The 25,286-nt window shown below is 40.3% G+C and overlaps 1 long non-coding RNA gene across 1 annotated transcript; it reads right to left on the bottom strand.

Annotated features, from left to right (window-relative positions):
- Positions 1–1,460: 1,460 nt before the first annotated feature.
- LOC110136119 (uncharacterized) lies at positions 1,461–25,246 on the bottom strand. The gene is made up of 3 exons (XR_002313538.2): positions 25,077–25,246; positions 16,560–16,704; positions 1,461–1,600 (listed from the first exon to the last, which is right to left on the bottom strand). It is a non-coding gene; the product is annotated as an uncharacterized lncRNA (long non-coding RNA).
- Between the last annotated feature and the right edge of the window lie 40 nt (positions 25,247–25,286).

The following is a 25,286-nucleotide window of genomic DNA, read 5'->3' on the forward strand; positions in this document are numbered from 1 at the left end:
TCAGTTCAGATACCATTCTGGCTGCTAGGAGAAGTCTCTTTTGCTCTGTTTATTCTTTAGGTATTTTCTGGCATCCTTGCACTTCCTTGGGGCCCTGGAATGGTCCTATCTTATTCCCATCAACTCCACCTTCTACACCATGTCTTGTATTCACATGCTCTGTCTTATCTAAATGTTCTTTCCTGTCTCCTCTGTATTCAGGCTGTCAGCACGAATTCCCTACTGCAGAGAACTGCATTCTCAGGCACAAGTCGCACTGTGAGGCTCCCAGTTTCTGGTTGTCTTAGTGTGTGTTTGCAATATCACTGCCTGGAGTGGCAATAAAGCCCTATTCACAGAAGATGCTATGTCAGGCTCCTACACTGACTTCTATTATTCCAATCCTTTGGGCTATTCTAAAGAGCTTTATCTGTTCCTCCCACTTTCCCTAGCATTAGCAGGTACCCATTTCTCCTGGCTATTTGTTTAAGTAGAGTGTACCTGTTTGGTCTGCTTGAACAGGAATTAGGAAGTCCTGTTGATGGTAGCTTACAGGGTTACTCAGGGTCTGTACAGACTTGCTATTTCTCAGATTATTTATGCAATTTATTTGTCTGCATTCTCTTACCTCTGTATCTCTAAAATCCATCTTAATGCAATACAGCCCTTAGTGCCAAGCCAATTTTTTCTAATACATGTTTTCCCTAAAGCCCCAATACCTTCATTTTTTGTTCTGATTTATTGCTGCTGCCTAACCACAGCTACAAGGCAGAAAAAATAATAATAATAAAAAAATTTTAAATCCTAGTAACAAGCACATCAGGATTAACATACTAGGTCCATGTTAAACCACCCAACAATGAACTAACTCATCTTTAATTTATTAGCTTGATTCTGATATAAACTCTGAATGAAAAGTAAAATGTTGTGTAGATTAATAATATTAAAGTTGCAAAACAAACCCCCTGAAAAAATAGGAAACGTTAAGCAAAGGGAGCTGTGCCATCTTTAATTCATTGCTTGGTTCCCAGGCAATTCCACACATGTAGGATGCAGGCTCACAGCGTTTCTTAAAAAGACTCTGCAGTACCAGAACAATCAATATAAGGTATAGGCAGAACAGCACAATACTCTAAACTTTAGGGCATCACTCCCACATATTCTGTGTGATATTGGCATGAAAAACATTTCCTTATGACCCTTCATTAAGTATCACTTGCTTCTATAAATTCTATCACATAGATCTATCATTCAAGAGGCAAAAATTGCAGGTCAAGTACTAGATAAATCCATAAGTGGCCTAAGGAAGGTGTTACCCAGCATTTGTAGTTTGCAACCTGCAGCCAGGGATTAAGCACTGTGGAGCTGAGGGATCTAAATCAACAATCTTGGAATGAAAAAAGCATCAGTGTCAAGTGACTTGAACTTCCTCAAAACTTTCAGTATTCAGTAAAATATTGTTTATTTGACCAGATTAGAAAGGTCAGCCTGAATTTGTGAGGGGGACACAAGACAAATAACTTTGGGATAATGAAGTGACTTCTTGGTTTCACATATACATAGTTACTTCAGGCCAGGCTCTCAGTACTACTGAATTATGGTTCTGTTCCTCCTCTTAGAACTGAAAAGAAAGAGTAAAGTTGGCATGTTAACTACAAACACTAGACAAGTTTTCTAAACAACTTAGTTAATAATTAGCTGAAATGTTCTCCCTTCAGTATTTACATTAGCAGGTCTCAACAGAACACAGTGTTATGTCAAAAGCAACCTAATACCAATCATAGTAAAAATATGAAAGTTTGCAAATGACTGACTTTTAAAAATAAATGAAGGGAGACTTGAGTTTGAGGAAACTCCGGAAGTTGGTGATGGACAGGGAGGCCTGGCGTGCTGCAGTCGATGGGGTCGCAAAGACTCAGCTACAACTGAGTGACTGAACTGAAGGAAGACTTAAGGTTATCACAATAATATCATGGTCACACATTTATATTTCAATATGTTTTCTTGAGAGAAAAGGCAGGGGTGGGATTTCAGAGATGAAGCCAGGCATTGCACATGGGCTGTATTGCTCATGCCAACACCATTCTTATATTTCACAGGAAAAAAACAGAGAAACTATTGCTTTCCATGGTCAGTTTTCTTAACAAACCCTTTTATTATACAGAGATAGAACCAAACCTTGCTCACTTGGCTTTTTTTTTTTTTTTAATTGAAGTATAGTTGATTTGCAATGATCTGTTAGCTTCTAGTGTACAACAAAATGATTCATATATATATATGTGTGTGTGTGTGTATGTGTGTATATATATATATATGTATATATATATATATACTTTTTCATATTCTTTGCATTATGGTTTATTATAGGATGTTGAATATGGTTCCCAGTGCTACACAGAAGGACCTTGTTGCTTATCTATTTTACATATAGGAGCTTGTATCTGTTAATCCCAAAGTCCTAATTTATCACTCCTCTACCCCCTTTCCTCTTTGATAACCATAAATTTGCTTTCTATGTCTGAGAGTCTGTTTCTGTTTCATGAATAAGTTCATTTGTGTCATACTTTAGATTCCACAAATAGGTGATATCATATGGTATTTGTCTTTCTCTTTCTGACTTCGCTTAGTACAAAAACCTCTAGGTTCATCCATGTTGTTGCAAATGACATTATTGCATTTTTTGTGGATGAGTAGTAATCTATTGTGTATATATACATCTTTATCCATTCGACTATTGATGCATTTGCCTTTCTAATTATAGCTGATGGTTAGAAAATTATGTTTTACTTACTGTCTAAACCTATAGGTAGGAAATAATGTGGGCCTCAGAGATTTACCCACTACTAACATATTATTGAAAATTGTGGTGAGATAAGAAAAAGTGGTAGGAAAGAGGAATATAATCTGGAGAAACAGTGGAGCCTCAGATGGTGACACTACCTTGGTGAGGTCACCTCAGGCCAATCTTAATCTTACAGGTTGAGAAACAACTTTGCTAGGACTCTGATGTTTGTCAGATTGATTTGAGACTGTCCAAATTATGAAGGGACTGCTGTACAACATTATTCACTTACAGATGTTATGCACATGTTTACAGAGGGGATATTCTTTTCCGATTACCAATGTTACTTCCTTCCTCACCTCATAACACCCTGGGAATTGAATTTGTGATTATAAGGTTAGCTGATAGTGTGGAATCAGAGAAAAAAAGTAGCAAAAAGTCTAGGAATATCCTCCAGGCCATGAAGAGGAGGTTTGAAGAATTATCCTCCACCCACAGTAGAGAACACCTTTCTAGTCACCATACTGAGTGAGTTCTCATAGAGGGCACACCCTCCTCTGAAGAACACTGGACAGACCCTGCCAACGTCTGATTCTTTAGATTTCTTTTCTCTGTGCTCTAAGCTTCTTTAGACCTTTCTATTCAGACAGTTGGTTCAGTTTCAGTATATTTCTGCAACCATTAGTGTTCTGTAGTTATATGAAATAGAAATTGACTTCCACTAACTTGAACACAAGAGTGGAATGTATCGGAAGGAGCTGAGAAATTTTACCCAGTTGATTGAAAAGCTGGAGTCCTAGGTCTCTGAAAGAATACATGCAGCTGCCCTCTGGAGGCTTACTTCTTGGTGGGAGGAAAGGAGATAGATATTTAAATAAAAAGAAGCAATAAGTTATGTAACTTTACTATAGAAATACATTCAGATTAATAGGGATTACCAAGGAGGGAATGGTCAATTGTCCCTGGCAAGGGTTAGGAATAATGCTCAAGGTGAGGAAAGGCTGAACAGGGGAGGTGATATTTGAGCTGACTCTTAAAAGATGAGTAGATATTTGCCTGGCGGCCAAAGCAAGAAAGGGCATTCAAGACACAGAGACATGGAACTGGGACAGAGTGTAACTTATTTGAGACAGTGAATATCATTCCATTTACCTTTAACATGGAGTAGGGATTGGCAAGGTGGAGTTTAGTGAGAAAAAAAAAAAAAACTGGACAGGAGGCAGAAGGACTGGCCATGAAGAATCATGTTGCAATAAACTAAACACAGAAGACTACTATCATATTCAAAAGTAAGTTTTATGCATAAAACTCCTATACACCAGAAACTAAAAAAAAATGCAAAAGTACTCCTAGGATTATTTTTCAAAGCTCAACAGTTTTCTTCTGTCTTCTCTTAGGAATCACTGATTCTCTCCTCACCAGTTTCTCACTACCAGCCATAACCTGCATACACACACACACACAAATCTGCATGATGTGTCATGCCCACTGGAGTTGTTTTTGAACACAGGATATAGGCAACCTTACAATGTAATCCCATGAAGACTGACTAGACTTCATCTTTTTGAGAACCATTCTCTGAAGATCCTTCTCTGGTAATAGCAGATTTTGCCAATAATAAATTGAGCAGTTTCTAGGAGATCTTATTGGTAGGTAATAAAGTATATTAAACCTGTCTTTCTGATCATACTTGGCCTTCAGATATGTTCAAACTAGTTATTCCAGGGGGGTAGAGAGGGTAATTCATAGAGCCCAAACTGAGTATCAGACCATGCTGGACTCTTTCTCTATCATCCACATGGATATGTTAATGAAACATGTGGTGGATCCAGATCCAGATCAATCTTGGAGGGAAGAGTTGTGAAGGATTTTGTCCATTCTGGACACAAGAATTTTGACCAAAATACTCAGTTAGTATGCCTTCAACTGAGGTTATGAATAACTTGCACTGTAAAGGGCTCTTTAATTTTGGAATTTATAAAGGCAACCAGTGGATTTGCTGAGAAAACTAAATCTTCATTCTGAGATGAGAAATTTAACTTTTAAATATGCTATCATATGTAACTGAATTTGGCTCAGATGGGAAAGAATCTGCCTGCAATGTGGGAGACCTGGATTTGATCCTTGGGCTGGGACGATCTCCTGGAGAAGGGAATGGCAAACCCCTCCAGTATTCTCGCCTGGAGAATTCCATGCACAGAGGAGCCTGGCAGGCTATAGTCCATGGGGTCGCAAAGAGTCAAACACAACTGGGTGATTAACACATATACACAGTAAAGGGTATTTTGTATTTAACATATCTTTTATTGTGGATTCTGCTGTCTATTGGCCTTTTTCACTGAGAAAGTGAGGAAACCCCTAATTAGTGTGGCCAAAGGACTATTCTGATTCTTCTAGGTTTTAGAAATCCTCTTGCCTCAGCTTCCTAGGTTGGGATTCTTCTCTTTCAGGACCCTTATTTCTAGTGGCAGGCTTAGAGGCTTTGCATATGCATTACTCAAAGGGCAGTTTTTACCAGTAGTTTTCTATAGAAGACTTTGCTGTGTTTCAAAATGCTCTGCAAAATGCTGGTTGACCACTTTACTAGTTAGCAGAAATGGCTACGTTGTTGTAGTTTCTGTCTGTCCCTCTCTAACTTGAGTCTTCTAGGGCCATGTTGTATCTGTCCTAGTCACTTTCTGTGATGTGGAAAAGAGGGAAAGGGAGAGTTGGTAATGTTTTGATGCTGTTCATATCCTTACCTTCTCTTTTCCACATCCTTCCCCCAAGTAAGAAGTGACTTATAACACTTTCCAGTAGAATGTAACATTAATAAGTCCACCAGTAAAGGAGATCCAGAAATAAAACCAAGCTTACTAGTTCCAATTTTTGTACAAGATCACAATGAAAATCTCTAAGAAGCAGGAATTTTTAAGAATACCTAAGACTATTTCAAAATCTTGATTCTCCATACAATCTCAGATTATTGCCAGAGTGCATTTCAGCTATGGCAGATGGCATATTCCAAAGATGACTGCAACAGTATCTTCCAACCCACATGCTCTCCTACCATGTGACATTGCTACTTTCCTGTGGAGAGGTCATTCTTCCTCTACCCTCCTGAATCTGGAGAGTCCCCGTGATTGCTGTGGCAATAGAATACAGTGGATATGATGATGCGCCAGTTCTGGGCTTAGCCACTAACTGGCCTGACAGTTAATTCCTGCTTCTCAGAAACTAGTTGCTATGTAAGAGGTATGATTACCTAGAAACCACCCAATGAGAATTTTCCACAGCTTATTGTGATCCACACAGTCAGAGGCTTTGGCATAGTCAATAAAGCAGTAGATTTTTTTCTGGAACTCTCTTGCTTTTTTGATGATCCAGCAGATGTTGGCAATTTGATCTCTGGCTCTTCTGCCTTTTCTAAAACCAGCTTGAACATCTGGAAGTTCATGGTTCATGTATTGCTGAAGCCTGGCTTGGAGAATTTTGAGCTTTACTTTACTGGCATGTGAGATGAGTGCAATTGTGTGGTCGTTTGAGCATTCTTTGGCATTGCCTTTCTTTGGGATTGGAATGAAAACTGACCTTTTCCAGACCTGTGGCCACTGCTGAGTTTTCCAAACTTGCTGGCATATTGAGTACAGCACTTTCACAGCATCATGTTTCAGGATTTGAAAGAGGTCAACTGGAATTCCATCACCTCCATTAGCTCTGTTCTTAGTAATGCTTCCTAAGGCCCACTTGACTTCACATTCCAGGATGTCTGGCTCTAGGTGAGTGATCACACCATCGTGATTATCTGTTTCATGAAGATCTTTTTTTGTACAGTTCTTCTGTGTATTCTATGCCAAAGCCTTTGACTGTGTGGATCACAATAAATTGTGGAAAATTCTGAAAGAGATGGGAATACCAGACCACCTGACCTCCCTCTTGAGAAACCTGTATGCAGGCCAGGAAGCAGCAGTTAGAACTGGACATGGAACAACAGACTGGTTCCAGATAGGAAAAGGAGTAACGTCAAGGCTGTATATTGTCACCCTGCTTATTTAACTTATATGCAGAGTACATCATGAGAAATGCAGGGCTGGAAGAAACACGAGCTGGAATCAAGATTGCTGGGAGAAATATCAACAACCTCAGATATACAGATGACACCACCCTTATGGCAGAAAGTGAAGAAGAACTAAAGAGTCTCTTGATGAAAGTGAAAGAGGAGAGTGAAAAAGTTGGCTTAAAGCTCAACATTCAGAAAACTAAGATCATGGCATCCGGTCCCATCACTTCATGGCAAATAGATGGGGAAACAGTGGAAACAGTGGCTGACTTTATTTTGGGGGGCTCCAAAATCACTGCAGATGGTGACTGTAGCCGTGAAATTAAAAGATGCTTACTCCTTGGAAGGAAAGTTGTGACCAACCTAGACAGCATATTAAAAAGCAGAGACATTACTTTGCCAACAAAGATCCATCTAGTCAAGGCTATGGTTTTTCCAGTAGTAATGTATGGATATGAGAGTTGGACTATAAAGAAAGCTGAGCATCTGATCAAAGGCTGATCAAAAGCTCTGATCAAAAGCTGAGCATCAAAAGCTGATGCTTTTGAACTGTGATGTTGGAGAAGACTCTTGAGAGTCCCTTGGACTGCAAGGAGATCCAACCAGTCCATCCTAAAGAAGATCAGTCCTGGGTGTTCATTAGAAGGACTGATGTTGAAGCTGAAACGCCGATACTTTGGCCACCTGGTCCAAAGAGCTGACTAATCTGAAAAGACCCTGATGCTGGGAAAGATTGAGGGCAGGAGGAGAAGGGGATGACAGAGGATGAGATGGTTGGATGGCATCACTGACTCAGTGGACATGAGTTTGTGTAAGCCCCGGGAGTTGGTTATGGACAGGGAGGCTTGGTGTGCTGCAGTTCATGGGGTCACAAAGAGTTGGATACAACTGAGCAACTGAACTGAACTGAACTGAACCCAATGAGAATTTCAAGCCACCACTGAAAGGCCCTGGAGGATGAGATGTTATGTGGAGACAGAGAGAATCAAGGGACACTCAAACTCTATATGTGGAAGTAAAGGTGTTGGGCATCCAGTGCAGCAGAGCCTTCAGAAGACTTTGTGACTGTAACTGCATGACAGTCCCCAAGAAAGAACTTCCTGGATGATCTTGTCAACCCACAGAATGATGAGAGAAAATAAAATTTTATTTGAACCGCTAAGTTCTGGGATAGTTTGTTAAGCAGTGATAGATAGCGAGAACCTAATCTGTGGTGGCTTTTGCAGAGTCTGAGGGCAACCCTTCTTCCCAAACTTTAAATGGAGTAGCTCTGGGGTTATCTATTTCACACTTCGGGATTCTTCATGAGAAATCATTTAGAAAAGAGTGGCTCCACCTCTTTGAAAAGCTTGACTATTACTGCCACGGGTAATCGAGAGTTGGCTAAATAAATGTAAGCCACACTTGAGGACCATAAAAAACACCATGACATCAAATCTCCCCTGATCAGATTCCTTTAGACCCAAATATACTTAGGCCCCTCCAGACAGATGTGTATTTATGTCTGATTTCTAAAACCTTTGATATAAAGGGCTCCAAGTCTGATTTCTAATGGTCCTCACCATTGGGAGATTCTTTTTTGCTCAGAGACTCAAAGACTACAGACTGTGTTCTATTCATACAGCTACCCTTATTTGAATTCAGGGAAAAGAGCTCATGGCATCTTGCTTGGTGATGTAGACTGTAGCTCTTGGAAGAGAGCAAAAACCAATTTCCTTGGTGCCACCATCCTGTCTTAGGCACAAGATGAGGAGAAAATCATCTTAATATGGTCATTTGTTTTCATTAGAAATGGCCTCTTCATAAAACTTGCACATCCTCTGACCCCAAGCTTTGCCTAAAACATTTGAAGTACCCTTGCCAATCAAAATCATTTTTCCTTCGACACTTAGCAAAGCAGTATGTAGAAAGATTTCCTTAAAGGCTTTCAGCATGCTCAGCTGAGAGCAGTGTTTTTAGTCTTCTACAGTAGTGTTCTGTTTCCTTTTATCATTCATACCATCTGTGATGAAGTCTATTTTGTTAACTCAGAAAACCTCAATTTCTGTAAGACTTTAAGATGAAGCATTAACATATTTTTATGGATTGTGCTACCATTATGGTTTTGGAGACTTCTCATTTCTGTTATTAAAAAGAAAAACCCTGCCATCTAAGCTTTTCATAAGAAACTATTTTTACATTTATAATCTTTAAAGATGCTTATGGAAAGAAGTGCTTTGAACTCTTTCAGTAAGATTTAGCTTAGCCTAAAGCTTAACAATAATGTAATTTGAGAGAGTCTGATCCTACCTGTCAGAGATGCTGCAGAAAGATACATAAATCACAGCCAGAATCTCATCTGAAACACGTTTAAAAATTCATGTGGCTAAGAATCATTCCTGTGTGATCTGGTTTCTTAATACCGTAGCACACAGTGAATACTGGGATTCCAGAGCTGGGATGTACCTTCAAATTCATTTTATCAAACCCATTAGTGCTACAGATGAGTAAACTAAGCCCTTGCATTCAGACTGGAAAGTATACTTTCCGCTGTCCGTTTGCACGTAAGTCAAAATGTCAGCAGCATCACCTGCAAGGGAGTTAGAAATGCAGGATCTCAGGCGTCACAGCAGGCTGATTGCATTGGAATCTCTATTTTTACACCATCTCCAAATGGTTCATAAACACATTGAAGTTTAAGAAGCTCTGCTCCATACCACATTTTCCCCCAGAGAAGGGCAAGCCTTTGGAATACACTCCTCGCATATTCAAAAATCCAGATTTTTTTTTTCACTAATTAACAAAGTGACTTTGACCAAATCTCTTAACCTCTCTGGTCCTCAGTTTCCTCATTTAATTAACGGGGGTAATGATACCTATAGTGGAAGGTCACCGTGGAGTTTAAATGGAAAGAATGTTTGTGTGGTTTCTAGCCAAGTACATGACAGTAGACCCTCAATAAAGAGAATCTGTTACTGCTGCTGCTCCTTGCTACTATTGCAACTGCTGCTGCAGCCCCTGCCGCTGCTGCTGCAGCTGCTGCCACGGTGGCCACCGCTGTCCCTACTGCTGCTTCGGCCGTGGTGCTGCCACTACTGCTATTGTTAATACTGCTTCTGCTGCTGCTGCTCCTGATTCGACTCCTACCACCATCACCATGGTTATTAACAACTCAGAGAGGGAAAGTGACCTGCCATACATGGACAAGTGACCAACGGGAAACTGGAGCCCTTGTCTCCTGACAGTTATTCCAGGACAGCTTTCCCTGGACCTCATCATTTCCCTTCTAAGTACGGCTAAATGCTAGTGTCAACATTCTTCTATAAGACCACTTCAATTCTTGGAGTAGAATATAGAAAAAGGAGACCACTTTTTTTCAAGTTCCCATTTAAACCTCTTGAAATGAAGTCAGTGTGCTCAATTCTGTAGCTTTTCAGGCTGTCATAGCTTCAGCTCAGTCTGAGTTTCTTCTAGGTGATATCTTCTGTTTCCTTTCACTATGGAAATACTGCCTTTCTCTAATTTTGCTTCTGGCCTTCAAAAAATTTTCCAGACAGAGTTTTACTGGATCTGGTAGTACATTTGTTTTCTTAGAAAACAGGATATGTGTTACAGGGAGACCTTGATTTTTTAAATGAGTTTTTTGTTTGTATATTTCAATCTTAGTCCTTTCAGCATTCAGTCCTGCTCTAAAGCATACCTACCTCTCCAGATACATAACCCCACTTTGAATAGTTGTAAAGAAAGGAAAAAAAAAAAAAAAAAACCTTTATTGTTTGAAAATAGGATTTCCATTTGGCAAACTAAAATAGATGTTGATTTCTTTCTTTGAGGTCCAAGGGTGACTTTTGATCCCTGTTGTTAGAACTGAAGACATGTGACTTAATTTCAGAACACTGGCTAAACTGTTAACCTTTTAGCCTCAGATACACTAGATTCCAAAAAGTTATAAATCCTCTGAATGGTGGAATAGCATAGTTTTGTGGAGAAGCATTCAAATATCCCAGCAAGATTTGTAAAAGTACTTTGCATCCATTTTTTACCTAACAGATATTCCTCTTTCACTTAAAAGGAAGTGAAGGAAGTATTGATAAAAACAAAAGAACAGGATCATACAATAGGACCAATCTTAGGCTGGATCCACTGTGGAAGATAATGCAATTTCACAGTTAATAAGAAATCACATGGCATATATGCATGCACCTTAAATATATGCAATTTTTATTTGTCAAAAATAAATAATGTGAAAGATGAAATGATGTGTCTCACCCTGTTATGTAGGTGAAAAGGCACTGGGTCTTCCATCTCCAAGAGGCTGAGACTCCTTGGCTGCTGCTAGAGTGAATGGGTACTGGGATAGGTTTTTCACTGATGGCTGCATCTGACATTTGCTCAGTTTAGCAAGAGCTGTGCCTTGTGCTTTTAACACACATTTAAGCCCTTGTTGGGATCCAAATGAATAAGAAGCTCCAGTACGTATTTTTTCATTGCAATGTTCCCAGAGTCTTAAAAAAAGACGTCCTTTAAAATTCTTGTCTATTCAACTGTCTGTCTATTTTCTAAGGACTTCTACATTAACCAGGCACAGCTTCTAAGCACTTTACGAATATTAACTCACTTAATACCTTTAAGAATCTTTACCAGATAGGTTGCTCTTATCCTCATTTACAGATGAGGAAATAGATTCACGAAGAATTTAGATAACTTGTCCAAGACCACCAAGGAAATAAATGACAAGATTGGAACTCAGATAATTCGACTGTAATGTCTATGCTGTTACTGTGCTACATTATGAGATTCTTGTGTTGCAATTTTCTTTACACTTAGCTGGTAGATAAGTTTGTTAGTTGTGGTACTAATGAAACTAGGATGGTGAGTTCAGTACTTACTGTGCCAATAATGCGCCAATTATTGAGGCTCTGCATATATGATATATAATCTATAGTCTGTATCTTTAATTTCAATGCCTTCAACTAATTATTAGCTAGATTTTTCAATTCATAAGACTATGATAATTTTTCCTTTTAGGACCATGTATTATTATTAACTACAAATACAAACAACAACTGAAGCATTATTTCCAAAACATCCTGAGGTTGCAATACAACGGACAAGGTACAAAATGCCCAGGGCTTACTAGAGACCTGAAAAGGAGAATTTTAAATGAGACTGGAAATGAGTTATTTGCCTGTTGAACACCTCGATGCTTTCCTTCCATGCTACTATGTGCATGAAAATCTGCCCTTTAAATCAGTTTATAGATAGGAAAAGTTTTCAATACCCAGCCACACCCTCCTCAAATCAAAATTGCCTAATATATATAAAAAACAAAGAAACCTCCATATCAAAAAGGGGGGGATATATGTATACCTACGGCTTATTCATGTTGAGGTTTGACAAAAAACAACAAAATTCTGTAAAGCAATTATTCTTCAACTTAAAAATCAATAAATTAAAAAAAAAAAAGAACCCCCCTAAACAGTAACCAGAATGCTTCTGGAACCACCCCATTGTGCCTCAGCCACTCCAGCACAGACACAGGAGTGTTGCCATGGTGGCAGGGACCTAACCATGTGGGCTGGTTTCAATAACCAGCAGCTGCTCACTTCAGAAAAAGCAGGATGATAGCCCAGATCTGAATGAGCATTTTTCTCTAGGCTCCGACCTGACCCGAATATTGTTTTCTCACTGAATTTCCATTTATTTATTTATTTTAAATATCAACTTTCCTTGAACTTTCCCTCATTTGTGTTACACTTGGCAGGACTATAGAACTTTTCTTTCCTTCTGTACAAAATGTTTTTTTTCTGTAACAGTTCCTGAAGTTTTCCCTGTATCTTCTTATCTTCCCACCACCACATTTATGTACACACATGTGCACACACACACCCCTTTGCCTCATTATATAAAGATCCCAAACTAATCCTCTTAGCTTATTTACTCCAAGAAGTATTAACACCCAGGTAGCCCAAAAAACCCTCCATGATTCACCCAACACCAAGTACATTTCATCTGCCTTATGAAAATTTGGATCTGGAATAGGAAAATAACCGAAGGCTCACGTTATTCTGGCCATGTTCAGAGAATCCTGTTTTAGTCCTAAACATATTCTTAATTACAGTTGGTTCAAAACCTGTTTTTTTCCTTTTGTTTACATATTGGCAAAATAGGAAGAATATAAAAATGTAAAAACTACTAATGTGGTTTCTGACCCCCACTCTTAGGGATTGCAGAGAAAACTGTTCTTGATGCAAGACAAGAGCTGTACTATATTTGACTTGAACTTTGCCCTCTCTAGCTCTTAAGGAGTTTGAAATAATTTTGAAATGAGTCTTCTGCTGCTGTTGAATTTTTTTTTTATAAATTTGAAATGATTTGTTTACAAGTTTTTACTAAAGACTGTCAGAGAAAAATGTTTGTGGACATGGTATCCAACAGGCTGACAGAACCCAGAACTTGCTTGGTATTTGAAGGAGAGCCCATCCACTATTATCCTGCACAGTGTATAATTACTTGCATGCTGGGAGCCAAAAATGGGAATGCAATCCTGTGAGTGTGTTTATACTGAAGAGTTTGAGAAGTAAAACAATTCAGCAAGCATTCTTCATCCCCAGCATCTGGGAATAATTAATTTGCTTGCTATGGTTTATAGCAAAGTTGATAAAGTTGTTTAAAGCACAGAGGTCATCTGCCTTAGTTAAATCTACTTTGGGGTTTTACACTGTGGCTAATTTTAGTAAATCTTTGTATTTTTAATTCTAAAATGCTGTGACAAGAACCTTCTGCTTATGGTTTCTTCATCATTTTCTTTTCAATCTTATTCCCACTTTGTTTAGGAAGCTGACTCTCACGCTCCTCTCCTCTCATCCTTGCAGTGTGACACTGCAGGGGCAAAGAGCTCTCAAGAGAGAGGCCCTGGAAGATGCAGTGTTGTTTTCGGCAAAACACTTATTTGAACTCTGAAGAGTTTCTCTGGAATATAGAACGCATCTTTGTTCAATTCTATTACTTTTAGGCCAGGACATTGGAGATTGTCATGTGAGACTCTTGATCTATTGTAACAAGTTAATAGTTTATATTAGGTGCTACAGTCCCTTAATTGTGACTTTTAGGAAGATACTATATTACATATATATGTGTGTGTGTGTATATATACACATACATATATAGTATAATGTTGTTGTTCAGTTGCACAGACATGCCCGACTCTTTGAGACTCCATGGGCTGCAGCATGCCAGGCTTCCCTATCCTTCACCATCTCTTGAAGCTTGCTCAAACTCATGTCCATTGAGTCAGTGATGCCATCCAACCATCTCATTCTCTGTCATCCCCTTCTCCTCCTGCCCTCAGTCTTTCCCAGCATCAGGGTCTTTTCCAATGAGTCAGCTTTTTGCATCTGGTGACCAAAGTATAGGAGCTTCATTCAGCTTCAGCATCAGTCCTTCCAATGAATATTCAGGCTTGATTTCCTTTAAGATTGACTGGTTTGATTGTATAGTGCATATATATATATATATATATATATATACACATATATACATATTTATTTATTTATATGTATGTGTGTATGTGTATATATATATCCAATCTAACAATTCAACGTGTTACAGAGGACTTATCAGTCCCTGGGGATTTTCCTCAATTTCTCACTAAGGCATGCTAAAAATGAAACACAACTGTTACTCTGACCTGAGTTTAATTTGGGATTGCAGAATAAGAGCAAATGTTTTATTTTTGTTGGCTGAGTGCTCCAAGTGTTTAACAGTGCTAAAAGTTTTCTATAGCACTTTTGAAAGCTCCTGTTTCACAACACTCAGCTCTTTTCTTTTGAATCTTGGTGAGAAACAGAGCAACTCCCCAAGTAGAGCCAGGTTTTCATCCTCCTCTCTTTTCTCAAGGTTTATCTCCACACTTAGACAACTGCTTGTGCCCTGTATTTCAGGTCTCCTGGGGCTAAATATCATTGGTCTTCATTGTCAAAAATGATGACCTCTAGAAGGATTTTTTATGAAAGGCTTATACTCACTAAGAATAACCAGCCTGGGATCCAATTCTCAAACTGGAGCACTCACTGCCCTATAGCCAGAAGGTGCTTGCTCAGGGGAACTATTTCTGTTCTTCTGCTTCTGTATTCCTGACCTCTGTAAAATGTGACACTCTCCTATTCCCTCCTTCAGAGTTTACAAGCACAGACTAGACCTTACACCAGTGACTAAATATTCATGTACTATAGCTCTTAAAAGCTAACCTATGGTCTAGTGACTGGATTGGTACTGGTTGGTCATGAGTTTTCCCAGATCTGTTTTCTGATACAAAAAACAAAATAAAACAAAACAAAAAACCCACAATGAGCTGTATGAATACAGAAAACTTCCCTGTCATGTTTACCACAGAAGCCCACTATGTAGAAAAAGTTATAGTTTTTCTTCCAAGGAGCAAGCATCTTTTAATTTCATGGCTACAGTCACCATCTGCAGTGATTTTGGAACCCAAGAAAATAAAGTCTGTCACTGTTTCCATTGTTTCCCCATCTATTTGCCATGAAGTGATGGGACCAGATGCTATGATCTTTGTTTTTTGAATGAGTTTTAAGTCAGCTTTTTTGCTCTCCTCTTTCACTTTCGTTAAGAGGCTCTTTAGTTCCTCTTTGCTTTCTGCCATAAGGATGGTGTCATCTGGATATCTGATGTTATTGATACTTCTCTTGACAATCTTGATTCCAGCTTGTGCTTCATCCAGCCCGGCACTTCAAATGATGTACTCTGCATATAAGTTAAATAAGCAAGGTGACAGTATGCAGCCTTGACATACTCCTTCCCAATTTGGAACCAGTCCGTTGTTCCATGTCCGGTACTAATTGTTTCTTCTTGACCTTCGTATAGGTTTCTCAGAAGAAAGGTAAGATGGTCTGGTATTCCCACCTCTTGAAGAATTTTCCACAGTTTGTTGTCATCAACACAGTCAAAGACTTTAGTGTAGTCTGTGAGGCAGAAGTAGATGTGTTTCTGGAATTCTCTTGCTTTTTCTATGATCCATTGGATGTTGACATTTTGATCTCTGGTTCCTCTGCCCTTTCTAATTCCAGCTTTAACATCTGGAAGTTCTTGGTTCACATACTATTGAAGCCTAACTTGGAGAATTTTGAGCATTAGTTTGCCAGCTTGTGAGATGAATGCATTTGTGTGGTAGTATGAACATTCTTTGGCATTGCCCTTCTTTGGGATTGGAATGAAAATGGACCTTTTCCAGTCCTTGGCCACTGCTGAGTTTTGCAAATTTGCACTGGTCCATAAAATTCAATATTTGGAAATCCACCCCCTAGCATGTACTTTCTTGTTGTTGCCTTTTCTCTTGTGATGTTATCCTTTTCTTCATAAAATCTGCCTCAGAAGGGATAATAAAAGTGAATTCATATGAACCAAAGTGAAAAACATTCTGATTCAGAAACACTAATGTTGTAGAGCATCTCCCTTTGTGCCAGGTCTGTGCTACGCACATTCACATTCTATCCTGCTAAGTCCTAACTGTTGTCCATTATTATTTCACTTTTACAGATGAGGTGAAAAGTGAGTTAGATTTTGGGTGATCCATATCCTTCCAAGGCAAAAAAAAAAAAAAAGACCTAGAGGGCTGAGGAGATCCAAGAGAGGTTAGTGGCAGACATGTTGAGACTTGCCAGTCAAGGTTAATTTGGTTGGGAAGAGAATGACATAGTGATAAGAGTAAAGATGAAGAGGCATAATGAACACCATGCAGTTAGGAACAGAGTCCAGACTGACCTGAAGGGAAGGCAAGCAGCAGATGGGAAGACTATGAATGCATAGATGATTGGACAGCATTATCACTCCACAAGTCATGATGTTTCAAGATGGTACATTCTAAAGCTTGCTAACTTCTTGAATTCCCACTGAGTCCGTCAATGCCCTGAAAGACATATTTTTTTTTTCTTTTAATGTGTTTACCTGACCATTTTTGGCTTCTCATCATATTGCTGGGAAAGATAATTCTACTCTTAACTGCTGGGCATGTTCCCTATAAGAAAGCTTCTCTGTAGCCCTGTTGCTGAGTGTGCAGTGCATTCTTAGTTTTCAATAAGAGCCCAGACTCTTGAGTCAGAAGTTTCTAACAGGAGCAGAAGCCCAACATATTATAAGTTTCCAGCCCCATAAATGCGTGCTTAGGCTTGGTGTGAAAATTGTATGGCATTAGTCTCTTAATAAAGTCCTACTTTTTCTATTGGTGATAGTCTTTGGATCTAAGGATATGTCCACCATTGTTAACTCTGAGCCATCTCATTTGAATAGTGAAGAGTTGATAAACTTGACAATATGTGTATATATGGAGCACCTAGTTCAAACCTATGTGATAGGTGTTCAGTAAATTGTAGCTGTAGTGGATTCAATATTTGCAAATTTGCCTACTTGCTGAAATTTACTTGTAACTCCAAAACCAATACTCACAGCACTTTCATCATCATTGTGGATACGGGCAGAGCAGTGAAAAATTTGAGTCCTCTGACATACACATTCATAGCTGAGGACAAACAAGGGAAAATGCTGCCTTATTTTGTCAGCTCTCACACTGTAAGCAAATTTTTTTTTGTCCTTTTGGTGGTCTTCTTAGTGGCCTTTTATCAAATTTTTGTGCTTTTTTAGGTGATTTCATTGTGTAAAATAATTCCCGTGTAGTGCTGAAGTGTTTTCTAGTCTTCCTAAGCACAAGAAGCACCTTATAGACAAAATATGTGTGTTAGGTAAGCTTTGTTCAGGTTTAAGTTACAGTGTTGCTGGTCAAGAGTTCAATGTTAATGAATCCATAATATTTATTAGATAAGTAAATAAGGTGTCTTTAAACAGAAACAGGTAAAACAAGGTTATGTATTGATCAGTTGATGAAAACGTGACCAGAGGCTCTCAGGAAACCTGACTCTGGATTTTTCCTAGGAGCAATGGTTCCATACTTGCTAACATGTTTCCTATAACTTAGTAGAATACAGCTATCACAACTAGCAAGAGTTACTGCATTTATGATTGTAGTCATTCAAAAAAGTCAAACTGTGTGCTTGCTCCCTAAGCCCAATCTACTAAGAATGGCAATGACTTTATAAGATTATGTCAGATGCCATCTTCTTTCCTCTCCTCCCCCTTACCAAAATTCTCAGAATTGTGTCTCTTCATGGTGCCCATTCAATGCAATGTCCCTCTGGTTCTTGAGCCAATCTCATCTAGAGCAGAAAGTCAATAATCCCTGGCAGAGGCCCACAATTGGTTAAGTCTGCCATGAAGTCAGACCTCTGCCCCCTATTCCTGCCAGACCTGGATACCCACTAGAGTGACTGATCTCTGAGACTGAATACTCATGTTGAATTCACAGCCCATCATTCTGGAATCCTGTGTCCAAGAATGAGAACTGAGCGCTCACATCACCACTTAATCTTGTTACCTCAATATTCCCTTATAACTGAGCATTTACTAAGTGACAGGCATCCATCCAGTCAAACTTTTACTCTCGAGGGAAGAGAGATCCATCACGAGTCACAATATAATGTAGTTGGTGGTTTGTAGATGTGGATGACTCTGAAGGGAGTACAGAGGAGGGGTGTTAAATCCAACAGGAAGTCTTCCCAGAAAAGGTAGTGAGAAGCTAGTCTTAAAGAATAAGCAATTAGCCAGGCAAATAAGTGGATGAACGGTGTATAAAGATGTCTCTGATAAATGAAACGGCATAAGCAAGGGCATGGAAGCATGAAAAAGCATGGATTATTTTGGAAATCACAAATGTTTAAGTACTGCTGGTTATAAAATGTAAGGATGAAGGAAACTCTAAGCAAGGTGAAAAGACAGCCTTCAGAATGGGAGAAAATTATTAGCAAATGAAGCAACTGACAAAGAATTAATCTAAAGAATACATAAGCAACTCCTGCAGCTAAACTCCAGAAAAATAAACGACCCAATCAAAAAAATGGGCCAAAGAACTAAACAGACATTTCTCCAAGGAAGACATAGAGACAGCTAACAAACACATGAAAAGATGCTCAACATCACTCATTATCAGAGAAATGCAAATCAAAACCACAATGAGGTACCATCTCACACCAGTCAGAATGGCTGCTATCCAAAAATCTGCAAACAATAAATGCTGGAGAGGGTGTGGAGAAAAAGGAACCCTCTTACACTGTTGGTGGGAATGCAAACTAGTACAGCCACTATGGAGAACAGTGTGGAGATTCCTTAAAAAACTGGAAATAGAACTGCCATATGACATACACGCCGAGGAAACCAGAATTGAAAGAGACACGTGTACCCCAGTGTTCATTGCAGCACTGTTTATGGTAGCCAGGACATGGAAGCAACCTAGATGCCCATCAGCAGACGAATGGATAAGAAAGCTGTGGTACCTATACACCATGGAATATTACTCAGCCATTAAAAAGAATACATTTGAATCAGTTCTAATGAGGTGAATGAAACTGGAGCCTATTATACAGAGTGAAGTAAGTCAGAAAGAAAAATACCAATACAGTATACTAATGCATGTATATGGAATTTAGAAAGATGGTAACGATAACCCTATATGTGGGACAGCGAAAGAGACACATGTATAGAACAGTCTACTGGACTCTGTGGGAGAAGGCGAGGGTGGGATGATTTGAGAGAATAGCATTGAAACTTGTATATTATCATATATGAAACAGATCACCAGTCCAGGTTGGATGCATGAGACAGGGTGCTCAGGGCTGGTGCACTAGGATGACCCAGAGGGATGGAATGGGGAGGGAGGTGCGAGGGGGGTTCAGAATGGGGGACACATGTATACCCATGGCTGATTCATGTGAATGTATGGCAAAAACCACTATAATATTGTAAAGTAATTAGCCTTGAATTAAAATAAATAAATTTTTTAAAAAGAATAATAAAATTTTTAAAAAAGACTAGAACTTTTAGCATGGCAAAATAAAATAAAATGTAAGGAAAAAGGTGCTTGGAGATGATGCTGGGTAGGGACCAGGGTTTCCCAGGTGGTGCAAGTGGTAAAGAACCTGCCTGCCATGCAGAAGACATAAGGAATGTGGGTTTAATCCCTGGATTGGGAAGATCCTCTGGAGGAGGACATGGCAACCCACTCCAGTATTCTTGCCTGGAGAATCCCATGGACAGAGGAGCCTGGTAGGCTACAGTCCATAGGGTACAAAGAATCAGATATGACTGAAGTGACTTATGCCTGCACACAGGGAGCAGGCCATGTTGTAACATGACATACCTGTTATATCAGTGATGGGAAGCCAGCGAAATAGAGTAACCCAAAATACATGGTGGGATTTGAGTTATATTGAGATCACTGGTGTCTGTTTGGAGGATGAGTCTGAGAGTTGCCAAACTGGAACCACAGAGAATGTTTTAAAACCGTTCCAATAGTCCTGGTGGGCTATTGGAGGGCTAATGTTGAGGTCCTGAGCTAGAGCAACAGAGGACTGGGGGGGAGAGGAACACGAGGTGGTAAAACCAGTGGGCCTTAGCAATTGTATTAGCATAAGCTAGTTAACAAATGACCCCCACATCTCAATGGCTTACTGCTAAAGTTTGTTTCTCAATCATGCAGCATCCACTGTGGGTTCAAGCTTCTCTCCAAGGTAGCCGCCTTCCCAAAATGCCTCTGGCACACAGATTTCTTTGATTTGGTGACTCTACCACCTCAACACAAGACCTCTGCATTCAAAACAACAGGACAAGAGCTATTTCAGGCAATGAGTATTGAGAAAGACTTTTTTACCCGCTTTAGCCCAGAAATAATATGTGAACTTTCATTCACATTTCACTGGAGCAAACTAGTTTCATGGCTAAACTTAACCAGAATTGGGATGGAAAGTGTAGTCTCTCCTATGCCCAGAAAAGAAGAATTTGATATTGGTAAACACATGGTGTCACCACTGCCCAAAGTCCATTGAAAGGTGGAACACAGATGGGATGGCCACTGTGTGACATGTGCACATGTTAGGTGGAGAAGTGAAGGGAGCTTATGATTTCTTTCAGGTTTCTGGCTTGAGAAAACCAGTTGGTGGTGCCAGTATGTGAGATGGGGAAGACTGGAAGATCAGCATATTTGAGGGAAGAACAATATAATAGTTTGGGGACACATAAAACATCCCTAAGGTAAACATTATATCTTGAGATAAGAAGCAAAAGATAAGAGTGAAGTGGAAGGTAGTACTGGACAAAGTTGAAGGCAGTTGAGTGTTTTGATAGTCTAGAAGAAGCAGTGAATGAATATGGTCATGAGTGAAAGGCAAGGTAGACAAATTACTAGGAGGCATTTGGGGAAGAAATATAGGCTGGTATTCAAGGCTGCTTGCAGCTGCCTGGCGCTGTAAAATATTTTAAAGAGGTCATTGAATACCTGACATGGCTCCAAACCATATCTAGAGCCTGGGGCCCTGGTTTTCTATCTCTCTTTAACCATCCATCCTTCCCTAGGCCTGGATCCTGCTCCCATAAATGAGTCTTCTGGAGTCTGGTCGCACACAGGCAGCCCTCTGTTCCCTTCAGTTCACTTCAGTTCATTTGCTCAGTCGTGTCCGACTCTTTGTGACCCCCTGAACCGCAGCATGCCAGGCCCCCCTGTCCATCACCAACTCCTGGAGTTCACCCAAACCCATGTTCATCGAGTTAGTGATGCCATCCAACCATCTCATCCTCTGTCGTCCCCTTCTCCTCCTGCCCTCAATCTTTCCCACCAACAGGGTCTTTTCTGTTCCCATACCACCTGTCTAATCATTCCTTGGCATATCTCCTATCTAGCACCTACGAAGGCCATAACCATGAGAGAGCTGGCTACATCCTTTAGAATCTGCCTTTGAGCCTCACCCTAAGTCCAAACTCTCATGCTGGGCAGTTTCTCCAAACTCTATCTTGTGTCCCTTTCACAGGCCATTGCCTGGTTGTTGCTCACTAGTCTGCTTGCCAGTTCAGAAAAGCGTGGTCTCGGCTTGCCTTAGGCCATGCCCTTAAAAATTCAAGAGGGTCGATAAAAGCAATAGTCTTGTGTTTTTCCAGAAAATATTTACTGCCAATAAAGACTCAAATGTCTCTGAGATTCATGGAGTGAGAGGTGGATGACATTTTGCAGGAACCAGCCTGGGAGCATTAAGGCAAGTAGTGGAGAGTTACATTTGCTCTCCTCTGGACATAAGACTCTATGTCCAGAGTACATGACTGATGGAGAAGGATATGGCAACTGCTCCAGTATTGCCTGGAGAATCCCATGAACAAGGGAGGCTGGTGAGCTATGATCCATAGGATCACAAAGAGTTGGACATGACTGAAGTGGCTTAGGACAGACGGACAGATGTGGAATTCTGTGTCCAGAGTACATGGCTGATATTAAAGGGAACCAAGCCTGGGGAAGAAAGGACTGTCAGGAGGCTCACGGAGACTTCAGGAGATAGGTCAGAGCTGTCATCCTCACCCCCACTGTGCCAGGTGGGGGGAAAACCCAAGATCAAGTCTATGGGAGGAGATAACAGGTCCAATGTAAATGTAGGCATCAGATTAGCGATCTGGGAAAGTGGAGCAGGAACACCAAGGTGGTCAGGGTCAGTTTGCATAACCATGCTGTTGCAAGAGTTCTGCTCTGAACAAGCCAAGGGCTAGATGGCTGGAGTCTTGCCTTCTTGACACTTCTGCCAGAAAGGCTGGCAGAAGCAAAGCAAAAGGCAAAGAGAAGTCTGCTGGGGTTGTAGGGAAGGGCAGATCTTATCCAACACAGATTAAACTTTGAGACCCAGGCATATGGGGATCAAGTAAGCAGTATGGCTGCCCAGGGGCAGCCCTGCCTGATAGAATCCTTGAAGGTTTTGAGCTTCTCTTTGACCTCTAACAGTAGCTTCTTCTAGGCTCCCATTGGAAACTGTGAGAGCAGCATCTGCTCTGGTCCAATAGATCAGTGTGTTCTGGAGTTAGGGGGAGGGGGAGGGCAGGGGCAGCCTTCTCCTGACTGGAAGTTCACTGGAATAACTGGGATACGGGTATGGTGTGGACAAAAGCTAAGACTAGGCCTGTGATAAATACCGAAGATGACATTCTGTTACTTGCTTCTACCAGTTGTTATCTACCAATCATCCCAAGAGTACTCAAGTTCATACTATTCAGTTGAGTTCAGTTCAGTCGCTCAGTCATGTCCAACTCTTTGCAACCCCATGGACTGCAACACGCCAGGGTTCCCTGTCCTTCACCAACTCCTGGAGTTTGCTCACACTCATGTCCATAGAGTCAATGATGCCATCCAACCATCTAATCTGTTGTCCCCTTCTCCTCCCGCCTTCAGTCTTTCCAGCATCAGGGTCTTTTCAAATGAGTCAGTTCTTTGCATCAGGTGGCCAAAGTATTGGAGTTTCCACTTCAGCATCAGTCCATCCAATGAATATTCAAGACTGATTTCCTTGAGGATGGACTAGTTGGATCTCCTTGCAGTCCAAGGGACGCTCAAGAGACTTCTCCAACAGCACAGTTTAAAAGCATCAGTTCTTCGGCGTTCAGCTTTCTTTATAGTTCAACTCTCTCACACCCATACATGACTACCAGAAAAACCATAGCTTTGACTAGACGGACCTTTGTTGGCAAAGTAACGTCTCTGCTTTAATATGCTGTCTAGGTTTGTTATAATCTTTTAACTTCATGGTTGCAGTCACCATCTGCAGTGATTTTGGTGCCCCCAGAAATAAAGTTCATACTATGGCTTAATGCAATTTAAAGAGGTAACAAATATGAAACACACTGTACACTGTAACAGTGAATAAATGCAGGGTACTGACACTGTTTAAAAGCTAGTCATGTAAAAATAGGCTTTAGAGTGTCAACTTGAAGAACAGTCACAACCTTAATGTTGAGAGTTATGTTTTATTCGTTGGGAATTTTTAGGATTTCAGCCCAAGAGGCAGCATCTCAAGTAACCCTGAGAGAACTGCTCCAAGGAGGCAAGGGGAGGAACCAGGTTAAAGAGAAGTTTTGCTACAAAGGGCAGGTAGTCTGAACACCAAAAGATTATTGTTAGTTAAAGGAAGCCAGACATCCCAAGTTAAGGAATTTAGCGCTTTTCTACATATGGAAAGACTAAGAGTCTGGGCTCATTGAAACTATTCCTTTCATAAGCATCTTCTCAGCTATCCTGGGCCAGTATCCTGTGGTTTGCTTGTGTGTGTGTGTGTTTTTTTTTTTTTTAACATCCTGAGCTCTCTTGGGGCTCCCAGTAGGAAGTGGCTGCAGTCCTAATGCTGCTAGATAGCAGATGTTCTTTTCCTTCCTGAGTGTCCTTAGGGCTCACCAGCTCACATTGGAGGGCTGCAGTCACTGATGACTGTGACATCCTTATTTATTGATATGGCAAGAAATATTTTATTTCTCAATAGCCCAAATTCATTGCTATGCTAAGTGTTTTATATACATTATTTTATTCAATCCTCACAACTGTAAGATGTAGGTGGTAGTACTCTTTGAATTTTATAAATGGGGAATGTCAAGCTCACAGAGTATCTAACCCAGGTCACGCAGCTAACTGGTAAGTCTGCAAGCCCATATCTGTGTTGATCCCAAAGACAGTGCTTCCTCCAGAGACAGAAAACACTGCTATGTCTTTGTTTTGAGCATCTGGCTAAGCTGCCTCCTCACTTTTTGTCTGCAGAGGTTAGTCCTGCAACATCAGCTCCGGTCTCTGCTGTCACCCAGAGAGAAGTCTCCGTGGGTTCTTGAGGAAGGCCTGGTGTTGCAGGAGAACTCCCTCCCTTCCAACCACCCCACAACCACCAACTCTGGGTCTTATCTGGCAGCCCTCACATTCTTGCTAAGCGCCTCAAGCAGGACACATTCCTAACTGGGCGCGGGAAGAATTCCTGGCATTTTTCAGCCTGCTGTCTTCCCAGGGACTGGTATAGAGGGAAAAAAACCTTCATTTCTAGTGTTTGAAATTATTCTTAATTAAGTCCCACTCTCCAAGCCTTGAGAAGTGGGAAATAAAGGGAGGAGGAAGGGGAGATTAAGACCCATTGAGATAAATACTTCTCCTCATAACTTGTTTCAGAATTGTGGAATCAGGAATTTGTACTCCTTCTCAATAGTCTTTTCCATCTGTGAGGTCCTTGCCTTTGACAGGCTGTGTTGTTTGTCTTATACATCATGGCACCCTAACGTCAGTTATAGTTTATAAATAGAATAGTCTAGATGTTTGCATGCATATTACCTCTCTGCAACAATCACAGGTATTACTTTTATAAACACATTCATACTTTACCATGCTTTATCACTTACATCATTCCATTTGATCTTCACAAGAAATCTATGAGGTTGATATTATTATTTCCATTTTGTAGGGGAGAAATCTAAGCTAAGAAGTGAGGTAACTCACATACTGTTAAATAACTGCCAAGAAAGAGGTGGCCTGTGCTCAGAACTTCTGACTCCCCTTCACCATTTTTCATGTTCAAGGCCCCCCATTATGCCATCATAGATACTGCAAGG

This window comes from Odocoileus virginianus, chromosome 2, assembly GCF_023699985.2.
Source record: "Odocoileus virginianus isolate 20LAN1187 ecotype Illinois chromosome 2, Ovbor_1.2, whole genome shotgun sequence".
Classification (NCBI taxonomy): Eukaryota; Metazoa; Chordata; class Mammalia; order Artiodactyla; family Cervidae; genus Odocoileus; species Odocoileus virginianus.